The sequence below is a fragment of the Ahaetulla prasina genome, chromosome 5 (genome assembly GCF_028640845.1).
Source record: "Ahaetulla prasina isolate Xishuangbanna chromosome 5, ASM2864084v1, whole genome shotgun sequence".
Taxonomy (NCBI): Eukaryota; Metazoa; Chordata; class Lepidosauria; order Squamata; family Colubridae; genus Ahaetulla; species Ahaetulla prasina.
In genome coordinates, this window is record NC_080543.1 from 61,505,128 (window position 1) to 61,522,691 (window position 17,564).

Consider the following 17,564-nt stretch of genomic DNA (forward strand, 5'->3'; position numbering starts at 1 on the left):
TATTTTTAAAAAAGAAACATAGCTTGCCTATAGATTTAGTATTATGCATTCTTTTTTCGATAACATTAATTTGCATGTATGGTCATTAATTTGCAAGCAATGTTCATTTCATGTGAAAAACAGACTGTATGATATATGATATTCTCTGGGTCATAAAATCTGAAGCCATGACCTCTCCTTTTTTATCTGGAATGCAGCCTAAGATATATTACTCAATACCTTCCTCATTTCACTCAGATTTCCTGAGAGTACAATCAAGAAAACAACAATGGATGATTGAACAAATCAACCCAGAGATTTCGTTTGAGGCACAAATGGCAGGTTCATGTTATCCTACTTCAGGCACATTAAGTGAAGTCCCAGGTCTCTGAAAAAGGCTTTAATGTTGGGAAAGGTGGAAGGAAAGAGGAGAAGAGCAAAGTGATGAACTCACAGTGGTGATGGTGGCACCATTGGGAAGCTTGAAAGAACAGGTTGGGGATATATCATCATGGAGAAAACCCAACTATGTGGTCACTGTGTCACCCACATGGTTGCTCCACACAGAGGGTCCCTGCAATGAGATTGTAAAATAGTGATCTCTAATGGGTTTGAGAGCCCTAGAAGCTGGAGGAAAATCATCCTGTCTTAGTTGTGGTTCAGCATCTTCAAGCAGACACTGGATTCACATACTTCCTCTCTTAACTACTTTAGGAAGTTGCTTGTTAATGATTATCTTGATGTTAAGAACGTTCTGAAGGGCAAGTTTCATCCTGACTGGAGAATTTCTTTTACCCTGAATGAAAAAAAGTTGTGAGTTTGTGGATTAAGAAAAGAAAAATATTAATTTTTAGAAAACAGTAAAAAAGGAACTAGAATGTTATTTCTGGAAAGTTAAGGTGCTAAAATGGACTTGAAAAATATTTTCTGTGAGGTATTTAAAATGTTATAAAAGAATTATGAAGATTTTGAAATTAACTGTGACAAATCCACCCATGTGAAAGTTTTGATGATTGGAATCTAAACATACAATATGAGAAGACTTTGACTGACTGGAAGAACCAGAGAGAACTAAAGATTATAATCGAAGAACAAGAAAGCCATTAATACAAGGCTGTATTATGGAGCAATATCATTTGACTATAGAAGAAATTAAGCTTAGGAACAATGTATTCAGAAATTACTTACTTGTCTGATATTATAAAGATGGATTTAACACAAGATATAGAAGAACATATTTTACTAGATAAAACAGAGAATGGGACTGATTTGAATGTGAATTTGAAAATGAATTTTTTAAAAGTGCCATGTTTGACATGGAAAAAGATGCTGATTTGAAAATAGGTTTAAAAATGTCAGAATGATATGGAAAAGGATCCCACAATGGATTTCCAGTTGAAACCCGCTGATGTCTTAATAACTAAAGGGGACATACAAATAAGAAGAATTCTTGGATCTTTCTTATTTTGGATTTATAAAAGGTATGTGTTAAACTACTGAAGCTGTTCCTGAAAGAAGAAAAAGCTAAAATGATAACAAATCAACTTGTATGACATTACCAAAGATTAAAGACCAAGCTTTTTCAAAATAAGAGAAGGAATATAAAATGAACTTATTTGACCAGGGATAAAATATATGTATAGTAGTTTCTGATAGTAATTAATAGAATTTCTTTTTGACCAGGGTTGAATATCCGGCATTAAAAAACTTTTTATAAATGGGAGAGATTTCTTTTGCTTTATCTCTTAGAGAAAATGATATGTTAGAATACAAAATGGATTTATTTGATTAAGGTTAAAATATATGTGTTATTGTTTCTGATAGCTCTTACTAAACTTTTGCTGATTAGAACTGAATGATGGATTTTATATTGGAAGAAGAGATCTCTTTAATTGGAATACTAGAGAAGATGTTAAGTTACATCTGAAGTTGTTTACACTTATCTGGAGGCAGGGGGGAGTATATCTTTTTCTCCTTTTATTTTTTCTATCTCTGCACTTTTTTTTCTTTTTATACTTTTCTTATTGCGTATTAGTATTTGTAAACTTTAAGAAGAATATTTAAAAAAAAATAAAAAATGAAACCCTACTTTGTTCCATCTATTTGTCAAGTTATTCCAAAGATTCATGCAACAATGATTCAAATACATCATTTGGCCTTTCCAGGCAAACAAGCTTTTTATAATAATAGAGACAAAATACAGATTAGTAAATGCAAAACAAGATAAGTAAGGTAAAAATCTTGTTTCTCCACTCACCACACCCAGCATTAATGAAGTCAAATACATCTCTCAATTCAATTCCCATGAAGGCTTGTATATTTTTTCAATTCAATTCGTATAGTTTTTCTTTTTTTATACTTATATATATGCTTATATATCATATAGTTATTTCATGCTTACGCTTACATATACTATTATGTCAAATAAATAAAATAAATAAAGGCTGTTGACTGCTCTAATGTAATGTTTAATGTTTCTCAACCTTAGCAACTTTAATTCTGTGAGTTGAAATTCACACATCTTAAGCTTGCCAAGGTTGAGTTACACTGGTCTAATGTGACTAGGCTGAATTTGTTGACCTTGTTTGCAGAATGAGAGATATGAACTAAAAATCTTTCAGTTTTATAAAACTATGTATTTTAAAGCAAGCTTTCCTAGTTTGCACTAAGATAAGAGTCCCGTCCTCTTCTGTTACCAGGACTAGTGACTAATCTAAAGTAACCTAGGTATCCATCTCATTGGATGGCACTTGAACTGCTTTACTAATGAGAGCAATCTCAAATCCCCATTTCCAGAAATGAGGAATAAGAGCCAGGAGACAAAATTTTGAGGAAAAAATAAGAATAAATTCTATTAGTACTCATGATTTTAAAATGAAAATGGCCAAAAGTTTGGCAACATATCCAAACTCAATATGTATATCAATTAACAAATATTAGAAAAATAAAATATATGAAATCTTGAAAAGACTACCAAGTCTCATAAATGTTCAGTGATTTTACACAGTATGTATACAGGAATACTAAAGTTGTGTGTTGTCTCATGAGACTTCCAGGTTCTTTCATAAGCTCTCTTGAGAACTTTTGAGATTCTGTGAAAGCACCAAGAATCTGAGAATTAAAGGAAAGGATCACACTGTTACCTCACAATAATTTCAGTTTCAGCTGTTGCCCTCTCAAATATCCAGTAAGTTTCACAAATAAATGAACCAAACAATGACCCTTTCAATAAAGATCACTCACTCTCTCTCGCACACACACAGCTAAATTATGCTTTCACATATAGTTCAGAATTCTTTTTTTTCACAAATGGAAAAACTGTAGTATGATAAGAGGAGAGTGATTAGAGACATGAACATTACTGTTAAACCATGAAGCAGATTTTATCTCTGGTTCATGCCAGGCAACTTTCTAAAGAGCAACACCTCCAAAGGACTTATTATAACTGGAAATCAGTCACCTTATAGGGGAGATAGAAGGCATAAAATTTTAGATGGATGGATGGATGGATGGATGGGTGGGTGGGTGGGTGGGTGGGTGGGTGGGTAGATGAATGTATGGATAGAATAGAATTGTAAACATAACGTTGTCCAATCTTCTGCTCAGTATAGGATCTACTGGAGCATTTCTGACAGATGATCAATTTAGAGAAGGAGAATTTACCAGTTGGCCTATTCTAGTGGCTGCTGCTACCATATTTTTCCTTTTATTTCTTGACATACCCAAGAAGCCTTCTTGGTTTAGTTTCCTTGCGAGCCTAATTTCCTTTTTTGTTTCTCTGGTTTTCTTTCATCAGATATTAGTTAATTGAAGGGGACGACAGAGAACGAGGTGGCTGGATGGGGTCATTGAAGCAGTAGGCATGAATTTTAATGGACTCCAGAGGATGGTAGAGGACAGGAAGGCCTGGAGGAATGTTGTCTATGGGGTCACGATGGGTCGGACACGATTTCGCAATTAACAATAACAACAAAATTATCTACTGCAGATATTATCCACTTAAACCTATCCTCAATCTGCATATCCCTTTTGGCTTAGTCAAAAGTTAAGATGAACCTACAAAAGTTTCATAAGCTGTTCCCCCTCCTTTTTTTAAAAAAATATTATTACTACAGTAGAAGGATGTGTGATTGTTCTTCCAGTGTCATATTTCTCAGGAGGGGTGTGTTTGTGTGTGTGTGTGTGTGTGAGAGAGAGAGAGAGAGAGACTGTGATCCCACTTCCTACAGTAGGATTTTTTAAATCTCTTTGATCAGCATTTGCATCAGTGGTGGGTTGCTCCCGGTTCTGTCCAGTTCTTGTGAATCATAAAAGCAGCAGGAGGCTCTGCCCACCCGCCCGGATGTCATAATGGATGATCTGTGCACGCGCTCCCATTGCGAACTGGTAGTAAAGGTAAGTAGAACCCACTCCTGATTTGCATCCTGATTAAGATCAGACTGAGGAAGGTGAGTCTCCTTTTTTTTCCTTCAATCCCATCCCCAATTACTGGCATATTTAATGTTTTTAAACCTTTGCACAATTTGATTGTTGGCTAATTTTGCTGTTACTCTATTGCAACATTGTCCTTGTCCTTCCTGCCATTTATTGTACTTTTTTCCCTCTCTTCTTCCACTGATTTTTTTTTTATTTGACATTTTAATGTATAGATGCATTACACATAGGATGGTAAGTGATATAAAAGTGCAATTCAAAAAGTAGTCAATATGTTCTTTTTACCAGCACAGCAATATTTTTAAAAAATTTAGATTTCTTCATTAAACATATTGTCAGGTGAGGTTCTTGGGGAAAGGGGAAGTTGTGTTAGCTGTCACTAATACAACTTTATTATAGATGCAGAGCAGAGATTGTTGACCTAGAATTGCAGATTCTGATATTTCAGGCAGCATTTGATTTTGCTAGCTTTCAATGCAGCCAATACCTAAATATTGTAGACTTTACTCAGGTCGTGTCTGAAGAGAACTCTTTGTCTGTTTTTGTTCTTTTAGCCAAAGTTGGTGAAATCTCAGCAAAGGCTGATAAAATCAATCAGGAAGGATTCAAAAAAACTGGGGGCAGGAAATCAGGCCAGAACATCTCATTCTCATCTCAGATGAAAACCCAAACAATTATTCACTCTTCAGAATTCAAATTGTTTGAATAGTGGATGTGAGAGGAGGCATAAATGTTCTTAGAGATTTTTTGGTAATTTAGGCAATGTTTAATAAGGAGAAGAGGAAGGGTGGAGAGATAGCACTGACATAGCTAGGTGATAACTTTACTCTGCAACACAGAGCAGAAAGAAACAAGGTTAGAAAGTTCAAAAATGGGGAAGAAGTAGCCCCTCCATTTTCCCCTTTATTAAAGCAGCAATGCTGATGCCGCCATGGGTGCCTTATTAATTTCCGGAGCTATAGTCTTTTTTAATAGTTATAAGCAGGTTCTCTTTTTGGCTCAATCTCTATCTTCCATATGCACACAGATACTGTATTTTCAACCGATAAGTTAGGAAATCAGACCCTGAGTTCAATTTTCGTATATCAGCTTGGAAAGAAAAACATTCAAGTGAGTTGGTCCTTAGAATCTCAAAATATGTTAACTGACTGATTTGATTTATATGGCTGCACACCTTGCTTCTGCAACTCTAGATGCTTAACAATGCAGCAATTAAACCCATAACAGTCAAAACTAAAAATTTAAATAACAATAACATTGGTACAATGCAGCCAAGATCCTAAAAGAAACAAACAAAAATACATTGTGTCCTATAACCAGGGCTCATCTAATAACCTAACATCCTGGCCAGTTCCTGGGGAATAACCAGGTTATAAGAGTTTTCTACAACATCAAACAGGGTTGAAATGATCAAATCTTGGGGGAAATGGTGCTCCATTGGACAAGTGGTACAACAACAAAGAAGGCAGATCTTCCAGGTCACAGTGGATGACACTGTTTCAAAGAAGAGACCTAGACCATGCTCACTGTAGATAAGCAGAAATGATCAGAGACAGGTGGTCCTGTAAATAACTATGCTATGTAGGAGTTTATAGGTAATAAGGAGCATCTTGAAGTCTAGTGGGAGCCAGGACAGCTCAAAACCAATAGCCACTGGATTTTATCAAAGTTGACCCACAACCATTTCTTTCCCATGCAGACCCTCATAGCCTTCAAACATTGGGAAAGTATCTCAGCATTGCCTATCAACCTGGAACAAAAATGTACAACTCAGTATCATCAGCATACCAACATGCCTCACCCTATGACAATGTCTAATAGCTAACCTAACAGGTTTGTGTAGGTATTGAATTTTACACTTTTTCTTCCTAGAAGAGCAGGGGATAGGGAGTATGGGCCTGTTCCTTCAATTAATTTACCTTTCAGTTTTTCTACTAGTCTAGACAAAGCACAGGAGCCCTACAAGGAAAGGTAACCCAAAGAGATTTCATTCCTCAAATGTATAACACGGATGTTTCAAGTTTGAAAACAGAAATGTGAAAATGTTGGCTTTTAGTAAATAGATCTTTGATGCTGAAATGTTCAATATCAATTTTAAATTAGTCTGTTACATTTAGCATTTACAATCTGGCAAAAACTCCTCTATAGAGCCTCATATGTTGTACCTCAGAGGTAAGGTGCAGCCCTTAATATTTCTATCTCCAAGACAAAATATGTCCCAAAGATGCTGCAGAATCTTTACTGATAACCTACTCCTCATAAGCACTTCTACCTATTTTCCATGTTGGGAGAGGGGAATCATGTGTGGAACATTTGTAAAATTGCATCTCATTCCATTATAAGCAACTTTATTTGTTGATTTTTGCAATACAAAATACCACATCCAGCCTAGATCTATTAAGTGTAAGCTTCCATAAATTGGGAAATCAAACTATATTATGTCTACCTTTAAGCACTATTTTTAAAAATAGATTGCTATTTGTGGGAGATCCTAGTTACCAAGAGACCAGCAAGTTAACTTTGCAAGGGTATGTAAGAAAGACCTTGGGAGATTGGGTAAAGAGATGCTGCCTAGGGAATGGTCAACAAGAGAGGTCATAGCCCGCAGCTGAATAGAGGGCATAGCAAAAATCTCAGAAAGGACTTTCCCTAATTTCTTGAGCTATAACAGAGACATGGGAGTTTTGTACTTTCAGACTCACCAAATTATGTTAATGTATCTTTACACTAAAGTTGAATTAGTTTATAGGGTTGTGTTTCCTGTCTGGGCTATCTGGTAAGGCTGATATCAACCTGAAGAAGTGTATTTCTCCATCTTGTCTCCCAAGGTCTTTTTCACATTACACTGTCTAAAAAATATACATCTGCAATGTATTCACTAGATATACATTGCAAAAAATATGGATGATTACTAGCAAAGTTATTTCTTTCATGCCATTTTTTGCAGCCCAAATCTACTAGCTCTACTCTGCCCCATTTATTCTGGCTCTGTTCAGTCGATACATTGCTAAGCTGATTCAAATACCTGCTATAGTAACAACATGGCATTCTTGTAAGCAATGCCAACTTCAGGATCATTTACGGGTTTTGGCTTGTGGATCAGAATTATCAACAATGGCATTTTTAGATGGATTACTTAGAATGCAGGATTTATTTTTGTTATTTAATACAAACTTTCAGAAGTACACGTGATCAATAAAAAAACATAGCCCCTAGTTACAATCCAAAAGAGCTACTGCACCATAAAAGAAAAAAGCTGAAGGAAGGAAAGAGGAAAAAGGGAAGGAAAGGAAAGTTTAAATAATTCTTAACATTCTAATGTTTAGAATGGAATAGATCAAAGTTAAGATGAGTCAATATAGATGATCCTTCAGTAGCCACATTTAATTATTTATTGTCTACTGGAATTAGCAACAGGACAGGCTGTTTGAAGAGGCATTTTTGTTGCTTCTTTGACATCTTATGTTTTGCTTTCTATTGTTAATACATGAGATTCTGCTATTGTAAACAAAACTCACGCAAGAGAAGTTATTTATTTATTTATCACATTTTAACTACCCATTTCCCTCAGGAAGGAACTCTGAGCTGTGTACAATAACATGTTAAAATATAAAAACACTATATATGAATTAAAAAGTTTTAAAATGTTCGAATTTAGGAGAAGGCAAGGATGATTAAACCTGTTAAATTAACTTAAAAGGTGAAGGGTAGGTTCTCAGGGTACCAACCAGTCCCACGGGTGGGCATTCCTCTGGGCTATCCATGTGAGGCCACACTGGGGAAAGAATATTCCACAGGATGGTAGCAATAGCAGAGTAGGCTTTCTTCCTACCCCGTTCATTAACTGATGGAGTCTGCAACATACCTTCCCTGCCTGAATGGGTGGGATGGGCCAATGTAATGAGATGAAACTAGTTCTGTAGGTAGCCTGGGGTCATGCCATACAGTGTTTTATAAACAATCAACACCTTGAATTGGACATGGAAGCAAACTGGCACCCAATGCAGTTTTTGGAACAGAGGTTCTACATATGCCCTTCACTCAGCCGTGTTCTGCCCCAGCTGAAGCTTCCTGATACTTTTCAAGGACAGCCCCATGCAGGATGCATTGTAACAGTCCAGATGGGAAATGAACAGGGCATGAGTGACCAAACAGAGAACTTCCCTATCCAGGAAAGGGTATAACTGATGCACCAAATAAAGTTGAGCAAAAGGCCTCCTAGCCATAGCTGCCACCTTCTCTTTGAGCAGGAGCTGTGAGTCAGGAAGAAACCCTCCCTCGCCATTATTCTATGGTGATGGATGATTTTACCCAGAGGTTTCATGCAGCTGGTTTTTTTTAAAAGCAGAGAGAGCACTGATCTCTGTGGCACCCTACAAAGCAGGGGCCATGAGCTGGATTTCTTGCTCCCTTTCACTGAGTGGGACTGGCCTTGGAGGAGGGATGTAAACCACCACAAAGCTGTATCTCCAACTCCTGAAATCAGCCCCAAAGATACCATGCTCAAGTAGAAAGCTGCTGAGAAATCAAGAACTCCAAGGATGGATGCAGCAATGAAACAAACAAAATGTTAAAAAGTTATGATATTTATGTAGTTACTTACCAAGCATATCTAAATTATATTAAAGTAACCAAAATATCTTTACAATCCTCAAGGCATGTCACAACTTTTGAGCACCCCTAATGTTTGGAAATTGAAAGTTGAAAAATTTGACACACCCTAATTCACCTCCTCCATCCTACAGCTGCCAGAGATCATCCATGAATGCGACCAATGCTGCTTCAGTCCTATATATGGGCCTCAAACCTGACTGAAAAGGGCCCAAATAATCCATTTACTCCAGGATCCTCTGGAATTGCCACCTAAACCTAAACCTAAAAACCACCTTCCCTTAAAAAAAAAAAAAAGGTAAGTAGGAGACTGCACAAACGTTGTCCAGAATAGTAGGGTTCAGCTGTGCCTTTTTGAGTAGAGGGAACACAATGCCTTTTTAAAAAAAACATCAGAAACACCCTCTTCAACAAGAATGAAGTTAATTAATTTATTGTGTTGCATGATATTATGAGACATAAGATGAAAAAGCACATCATGATGCACACTCCTTTTTTGAATATGCATATGCATATAATAAAATAACTAATATTTCATAAGACTTTTGTGCAATTTTACTGAGTCCAAGTGGGCTGATACAATTTGTGAACACTGAGTGTACAATTTGTGAACACTGAGATTCTTAGATGAGGAGTGAAACATCTAAATAAAACCAGAAAGTCCAGTTGCCTCTTGAAAAAGTACTTTGGGACAACCGTGACCTGGATAACTGAGAATCTCCATAGATTGATGGCCATGAGTCCATCAGAACTAGTTAGAGATTACTCTACATATGATCAACAAGATTTAAAGAATGAGAATACAGTGATGTTCGATTGAAATCCTTATGAAATACATCATGTTATTCCCTGGATTGCAATTAAGCCATCAGGCTGTTAGAGTAATCTGTAAGTCAGTTTTTAATGTAAATATAAATAAGATAAGATAAATAAGATAATAACAAAATGCTAGACAAAGAGGCTTGGGATTGGCTCTGAGCCTTAATAAGCCTTTTATGAGGGACTGCCTCCTCCTATTTTGCGTGGGTCTCCTACTTTGCTTCTGTGGCTTCTAAGCCCCTAATAACACACTTCCACTTAGCTCAATTCCATGGAACAGGGAGTTCTCAAGTTTTATTACAGTGAACTTCCCTAAATTGAGAAAACATCTAGCAAAGCCTCCCCAAGAGTGCATGACCAAACAAAAGCAGACTGTGTTGAGTACACATCTTGTTTTATTTCACAAATAAACAGATTTTAAAAAAATAGGGAAAGTAGGACTGCTTGGATAAATATTATATGTTTAGATTAAAGAGTGAGAAGTTCTGAAAGTTTAAATTTTGCCCTATGCACTGATTTAATCCCGTAACATAGATGGGACACTCAATAATTCTATACAGCACTTATCAGACAGAACTTGATCTGAATAAGGAACTGCCAGTCCACATACATAAGGGAGAAGTTAGAAAAGAGCTGGCTTGCAAGCTGAAAAACAATTGCCTAGAGGAGGAGAATCTGGGTGACCTAAAAGGGCAGCAAATTAATCATTAGTTGTTTAATGGAATAATGCAAAGATCTGATCTGAAGACAATTTGTTGCTGAATCTTCAGATACAATCATGGAATCAGCTTAGTATGTCAGCCTGAAGATGATGCCTTTGAAGCAATTTAAAGATTCAGTGAACTTTTGCATATGCACTTGCACACATTTATCAAATCAAGCATGTGAGTCATGTATTCAAATCAAACTGACTTGGCTTTTTTTAATCAAATTGTGGATTCAAATTGAGTTGACTCTTTGAATTGCAAATTTGAGTCAGATCTTGGCTGCCTTACACAACCCTATTATTTCATTTTAACTGCCAGAGTTAGGGCAAGGTTCTCATGGGATTTTTCATCTCATGTATGAAAATAATCTTGCTTTGCTTTGACAGTAAGTACCTTGACAGAGGAGTGATACTTGTTCCTCTGCTTTTAGGGTGTGTTAGCTTGTTGAGTTACTTGTCCCTTAAATCCCAAGAGAGGCCTACTTTAGAATGCAGTTATTTTGTAGAAATGTTAGTCACGTTTAACTGTACTTGTTATATTTTGAAAGCCCGTAAAGGCAGGGCTGAGTTGTACTCACCTACTCATTCCCGTAGCAATTATATTTGTGATGAGCTTTACATGCCCTCATCCTGACTCGGCTGACGTCCTATAAAAAGGTGTGCCTGATAACTGTAGAAAATGGGATTGAAAGCCCTTCCTTAAGAACCTTTGTTTGCCAGCGGCCCAGTTACCTGAGAAAACATAATGCCTGACAGGGTAACTGAGCATGTTTACTTTCCTGGATAAATGCTTAACAAATAATTGACACTAGATTGATTTAATAATGAAATTACCACCAGTGGTACCCACATGAGAATTACAGTTCTCTTTTCTCACCTTCTTTATGGCTTTTTTTTCTTTCCTTGTTATCTCCATCAATAGTGATTTTACAATCAACTTCTTCTCAGATTATATTGAATAGTGTTGCCAAGGAATGATTAATTGCTTATCCTTAAACATTGTATACAATACCACTTCCCTTTTCCTTCAATTACTGGTTCCTTTTTTAATTATCTATAAATGAACCATTTATTAGGAACTGGTAGCTTAGCTTTTCATCTATGGAACCACTTTATCCTTTGAATCTCACAAAATCAAATGTTTTTAAAAACAAAATTTTCAAATTCTGCTTGCCAAAAAGATGCCATAGCCTTTCCCAGAACTGACAACAAACAATGCCTTGTGTAATCAATAGCATGTCTGTGTAACTTCTCCTTTGATCAAATACTTCCAATGTCACATTGAACTTTTGTCCTGTGTAGATGCAGAGCAAGACATTGAAGCTAGCATAGCAGCATGATTTCACAAACAAATCTAGGTGTTGTGATAGGTTTGCCTTAGCATGAAATTTTAAATACATTCATTTCTCAAAACTTTTGAAGGCAAGAGCACATATTTCCATTACTTTTCTATGGTCATACCCCATATATTAGCTACTCATTCTCCTTAATCTTTTTTTACTTTAATTTTTTTCTTACTTAAAATTAACAGCCATGCTTAAGTATTATCTTTTAATATGGCAAAGATATTTAATGGGAACAAGTAAAAAATATGATCCATATATTTAAAGAAGATATTCACTCTTAACAAGCAAGAATGTCTGAACTGTTCCCCATTATTTTATTTATTTATTTATTAATGTACTCATGTTTAATTTTTACTATGAGTAACACAAAAGATTGCTTTTCAGTTCTTTGCCTTTCTCTGGGCCTAGTCATATTTATCAACATTCAGGAATCAGCTTACATAGAGCAACTTTATATTGGGATTCTAGCAACAGCTGATAGGAGAAACTTTCAACATTTGGTTCAATGTGTGGATAGTTGGCTTTCTTCTATTATCTGGCCATCATATGAGCTGTATCCATATGAGAAAATCATGTTATTAATGAATCATTTTGGACTGGTCTAGAGATTAACTGATAAAGGCACAATGGACAATCTTCTTTTAGTCTTCCAAATATGTTTGTGAAATTCCATACCAGTGGTAGAAATCAATTTTTTTTACTACCGGTTCTGTGGGTATGGCTTGGTGGGCATGGTGTGGCTTGGTGGGCATGCAGGGGAAGGATACTGCAAAATCTCCATTCCCACCCCACTCCAGGGGAAGGATACTACAAAATCCCCATTTTCTCCCCACTCCTGAGGGAAGGATATTGCAAAATCTCCATTCCCACCCCACTCTGGGGCCAGCCCGAGATGCTATTTGCCAGTTCTCCAAACTACTCAAAATTTCCACTACCGGTTCTCCAGAACTTTTCAGAACCTGCTGAATAGCACCCCTGCTATTTCAATTGGTGATATATAGACATCATCTACTCACCCCAATCCACACACACAATGACTGAGAAAATTCAGCTTCATGGCCTTGGCTGCCATGCCAAATTTGTCAGCATTTCCATGATTTCACAATGGGACCTTTCTTTCACCTGGCTGTATTCCGATCATCAGTCATTCCTAGCCAGTGCCCTCTGTTCCCAAATAGGAAATAAATAAAAAGGCAAACAAGAGCCTTTGCAACTTGTTGATTTGTTCCCCCTGTTGAATTGCAGTAGTGAAAACAAACTTTAAAGTACATATTTATACTTTATAAATAGTTTAATAGACATTGTAAGCATGAAAACTGGAGATCATAATTGTATAGAATTCTTTAATTATTGCTTGCTCTGAAAAGCTTAATGAGCAACTTTTAAAGAATTTGACATACTTCTCCTTTTTAAAAAGCTTTTTCCAAAGTGTTTGATTTCTCAATATAAAGATCATAAGAACTGACTCCTCATTCTGGTAAAACTTAGCTTCCCAAGAGTGTTAGAAACAGGGTACTTAGTGTACAGCCTGCTGTTAATGTTTCTCACATGAACTTTCCCATGGGAGATTAAATATGAGGAAGATTGATAAAACACCAATGCCACTGGTATCGCCCTAAGGTCTTACTCCCCCCAGAATTGAGGATGTCGTTTAAATTCATCATTAAGCTATGAATGGGTTTCTGTCAACAGTTCTAATTAACACTAGCTAAAGTGGCATTTATCACTGAAGCTATTGATTAGATTCCTTTCTAAATTTGCCGCCTGTGTGTTCCTAAGAATTTATACCATAAATGGTTAAACTGCATTTTTGCTGGTCTCAAACAGGTTCCTGGAAGATCAGAATTTTCACTAACCTAAACATTGTCTATCTAATCCCTAAAGAATGTGTCATGGGTGAAAAGGCACCAAGAGAGATGGCTTTTTTAGTTAATGGCCAACCTTTTTCTATATGAAGGTGTGATAGCTGAATGCAACTTGCAGCATTGTTGAAGCTGAAATGTGTTTTACCTTTGGATTTTATTTCCTTTCAGTTGCTTGAAAAACCTTTGCTGCTAGAAAAGGAAAGTATAATCTTGTATACAATTGTTGGTGAACAATTCAGATATTTGGACCGTAATGCATACTGTTTCTCATATCAGTTTATTTACAAAAAATAAGAACAGAGAAGGGAGAAGCTGTTAATCACTGAGACAGAGTGTGATAACAGGCGAAAGCATCATGCCCTTCTTGTTGTCCCTGATCAGTGCAGATTATTTTTCATTTGCTGATTATTCCACTGGGGGAGCCGTGAGGGATATTATTTTTAGCCTTCTCCCAAATTTTTCTTTGTATCATAGCTGGTTGTTACTACAAGTGAAAGGCCTGCATGACTTCTAGCTCTAATCTGGAAAATCCTGGTGACTGGTGATTTGGGTTGTAGTCTTAAATCCAACTGGAAGGTACCTGGGTAAGTCAGAAATTTGCACTTTTCTGGGACATTTGTCAATTTTCTGGTCTCACCTAAACACTGGTATTCTTTGGTGGACTCCCATTCAAACACAGTCCAGGACTAATCCTGCTTAAATGCTAAACCCAGACCCGGTCAACAAACTGCTGCCACCAGCTAAGGGTTTACAAAATTGGGTACATACTTGTATTGCTTCTCCTCAGTTACATCACCCCCGCCCCCAGTGGTGAAATCCAAATTTTCTTACTACCGGTTCTGTGGGCATGGCTTGGTGGGCATGGCAGGGGAAGGATACTGCAAAATCTCCATTCCCACCCAACTCTGGGCCAGCCAGGTGATATTTGCCGGTTTCTCCAAACGACTCAAAATTTCCGCTGCCGGTTCTCCGGAACCTGCTGGATTTCACCCCTGCCCCTCCCCCCTTTAGATCTAGCAGAAAAGGCATGATGAGGGAACTAATCAACTAGGGGCCTACATTTGTTGGGTACCAGTGTTGTAGAAAACTTACGTCTTAAAGTGAGGAGACAAGACCACGAAGGATTTGAGAAACAAGTATTAATTTATTATTTGCACAAATAGGACACAGACCCCCACTCGGGTGGAAAACAAAGGTCTGAGCATCGAGCATGGCTTAAACATAATCTTTTATACTTTTTGGTTACAGACATTGCCATAAGAAAAAAGAAGAAGTTATCCTAATTGGTTGAAATAAACAAAAGCCCATATATGGTCTACTCTTATCATACACCTTCTGGATACACGTGTTACTCTCGATGCCCCCTCCTCTTTGCCACATAGTCACAAGAACAGTTTGTAGAAATATTTCTGCACTTTCCCGAAAGCTTGCAAAACCATATACCTGCCCAATGGTATACTTCTGCTTTCTAAGTGACACGTTGACTTTTATACAAGTTGGTAATATCTGATCTTGTTATAATCCTAACAAATAAACATAAAGCACTTGTATTATAAAGCATTGGGGTCTTGCTTCACCAGGAGATGTGCTTTCTCTGCAACAGTGCCTGGCACATTCTTCAGAATTATCTTAGCTACGTCTCCTTTGAAAGTCTGGAAGGCTCTCAAGGCCTGGTTATATTACCATTAGGCCTGGGACTCCCAGAGAAATGGAAATATTGGTGAGGTAGCCATTTTTATCCTCTCTTCACCTAGAGCAGGGGTGTCCAAACTTGGTCCCTTTAAGACTTTTGGACTTCAACTCCCAGAGTCCCTCAGCCAGCAAAGCTGGCTGAGGAACTCTGGGAGTTGAAGTCCAAAAGTCTTAAAGGGACCAAGTTTGGACACCCCTGACCTAGAGGTTTATATATTTGTTTTGTTTTATTATTATTATTATTATTATTATTATTATTATTATTATTATTATTATTATTGTTGTTGTTGTTGTTGTTGTTGCTGCTGCTGTTGTTGTTAATATAGACTATATTAGTGATTTATATATCTTTGGTTTTTATCTGATCGTTGTGTGCCACTCAGCATCACTTTTGGTGAAATGGGCAGCTGTAGTACTTCAATTAATAATAAAATTAAAAAATAGTGCATGAACAGCTACTTAGAAGGAAAGAGGGCACTGAAAGGAATTCGGAAGCTAGAAATGTCATTCCTATCTCTTCTAGATTTTGTAGTACTAGCTTTCCTCTCTTTGTATAGTTGTGCATCGTAATGGCTTTCCTGTTACTCACAATAACATATAGTTTTATAAATTTGTATGAGGTGGGCCTGGTGTCTTATTTTCTATTCCTTTTCTTTTAATATCAGTTTAGTGGAAAGTGGTTTTTTTTAGCTCATTATTTACAACTTGGAGGAAATGAGAAGGGATTATCTATGACAAACAAATTCTCCCTAGTCTCTAGATGAGAGAATGAGGGTATATTACATTTCTAGAGGATTTGGTTATGATTATCTGATTAGAATGATTTCTGACTGAGTTCATACCTTACCAGAAAAAAAAATTGGTGAGAATACATGTGCACTTACTTGAGAAGCAATAACTAAGTCATTTTTTTCATTTTTTCTAATAGTTAAAATATAATACTTGGAGTACACAAGACTCCCTGAAGATTACTTCTTCATTTCTAGAGCATTCTGTAATGCTGTAGATCAGGGGTGTCAAACTCAATTTCATTGAGGGTCTCATCAGGGTTGTGTTTGATCTGGGAGGGCCAGTTGGGGGAGGCATGGCCAGTTGGGGCATGGCCAGCTCAATGTCACTCATATGATCAAATGCCACTTTTGCTGGTAGTTTGTTTTGCTAGCATTTTGCCAGTGAAAATGGAGCTCGTGCATAGCCCTCCTGAGCTCCGTTTTCCGTGGCAGAGGCACTGCGGGCCGGTCTTTCGCTGTTTCAAGGGTGGCCCTGTAGGTCAAGTGTAAGCCCGCTGTGGGCCTTGATTTTGACACCCCCAAAGTCAAACAGCCATTCCAGGAAGTACTTAAAAAGAAACTGTATAATGTTTCAAATGGCTTTTTAAAAAAAATTAAAAATCAGATGGAATCCTTGATCACTTCATAAATTTTCCCTCACTAATTCAGTGAATAGCTGTAGCTTTTTAATTTTAAAAATGTACCTCAAAATTTTGCCATGTAGGAAATCCATGTATAAAAGCAGACTTTAAAACAAAAAGGGCTGTTAATCTCATTTAGTCTAGAAGCATCTTACTTGGATATAAGCATTTCTCTTCCATGACATACTGAACAAGTCCTGGCCTGCACTTCAGTAGGTAATTTAACAGGGCTGCAATTTTTTTTATTTTTCTCTTCTTACAGTGATTCACTTCATTCCCTTTAGATATAAGTGAATGAAATTTGGAATGCAAAGGCAGGTGAGCAAAGATTAGCAAATTTACAGGAAAGAACAAGGAGAGAACAAAGAAGCATCAGTTCAGAAAAAAGAAAAAAAGAAAAAAGAATAGATCTTTGCAAAGTATCATTTATTCGTCCCTCATTCCAAAGCCTTATTGGGGAATGGGCTACTTTTGATGTTTTGCACTTTCATCCCATCTCCTTCACAAAACAAAAAATGGGCAACATCGCTGATGTGAGCCTGGCAAACTTACAGTAAAATCTTCAATATGTTTATTTAGCTTCAGTTGGATTAATGATACTTGCCATTGAAGTATGTTTGGAATTGCTGTCTTTAGCCAACAAAGGTCTAAAATAATTCTCTGTGGCATTTTTAAAACTGCTGAAGTAGCTCTCTCCTGCC

At 36.9% G+C, this 17,564-nt stretch overlaps 2 long non-coding RNA genes across 6 annotated transcripts in view; both read left to right on the forward strand.

The window, feature by feature from the left end:
• LOC131199863 (uncharacterized) overlaps window positions 1-3,454 on the forward strand; it is a 32,317-nt gene extending 28,863 nt beyond the window's left edge. For all 4 annotated transcript variants that reach the window (XR_009155449.1, XR_009155451.1, XR_009155452.1 and 1 more), the window contains one exon: window positions 238-3,454. This is a non-coding gene — a long non-coding RNA (uncharacterized LOC131199863). The remainder of the gene's footprint in view (window positions 1-237) is intronic.
• Window positions 3,455-4,241: 787 nt separating this feature from the next.
• LOC131199865 (uncharacterized) lies at window positions 4,242-15,482 on the forward strand. Of its 2 annotated transcripts, none has more exons than XR_009155457.1 (4): window positions 4,242-6,252; window positions 9,159-9,322; window positions 14,235-14,344; window positions 15,009-15,482. It is a non-coding gene; the product is annotated as an uncharacterized LOC131199865 (long non-coding RNA). The 2 variants fall into 2 exon arrangements; XR_009155456.1 differs by having other exon boundaries at window positions 4,242-6,246.
• The last annotated feature ends 2,082 nt before the right edge of the window (window positions 15,483-17,564 follow it).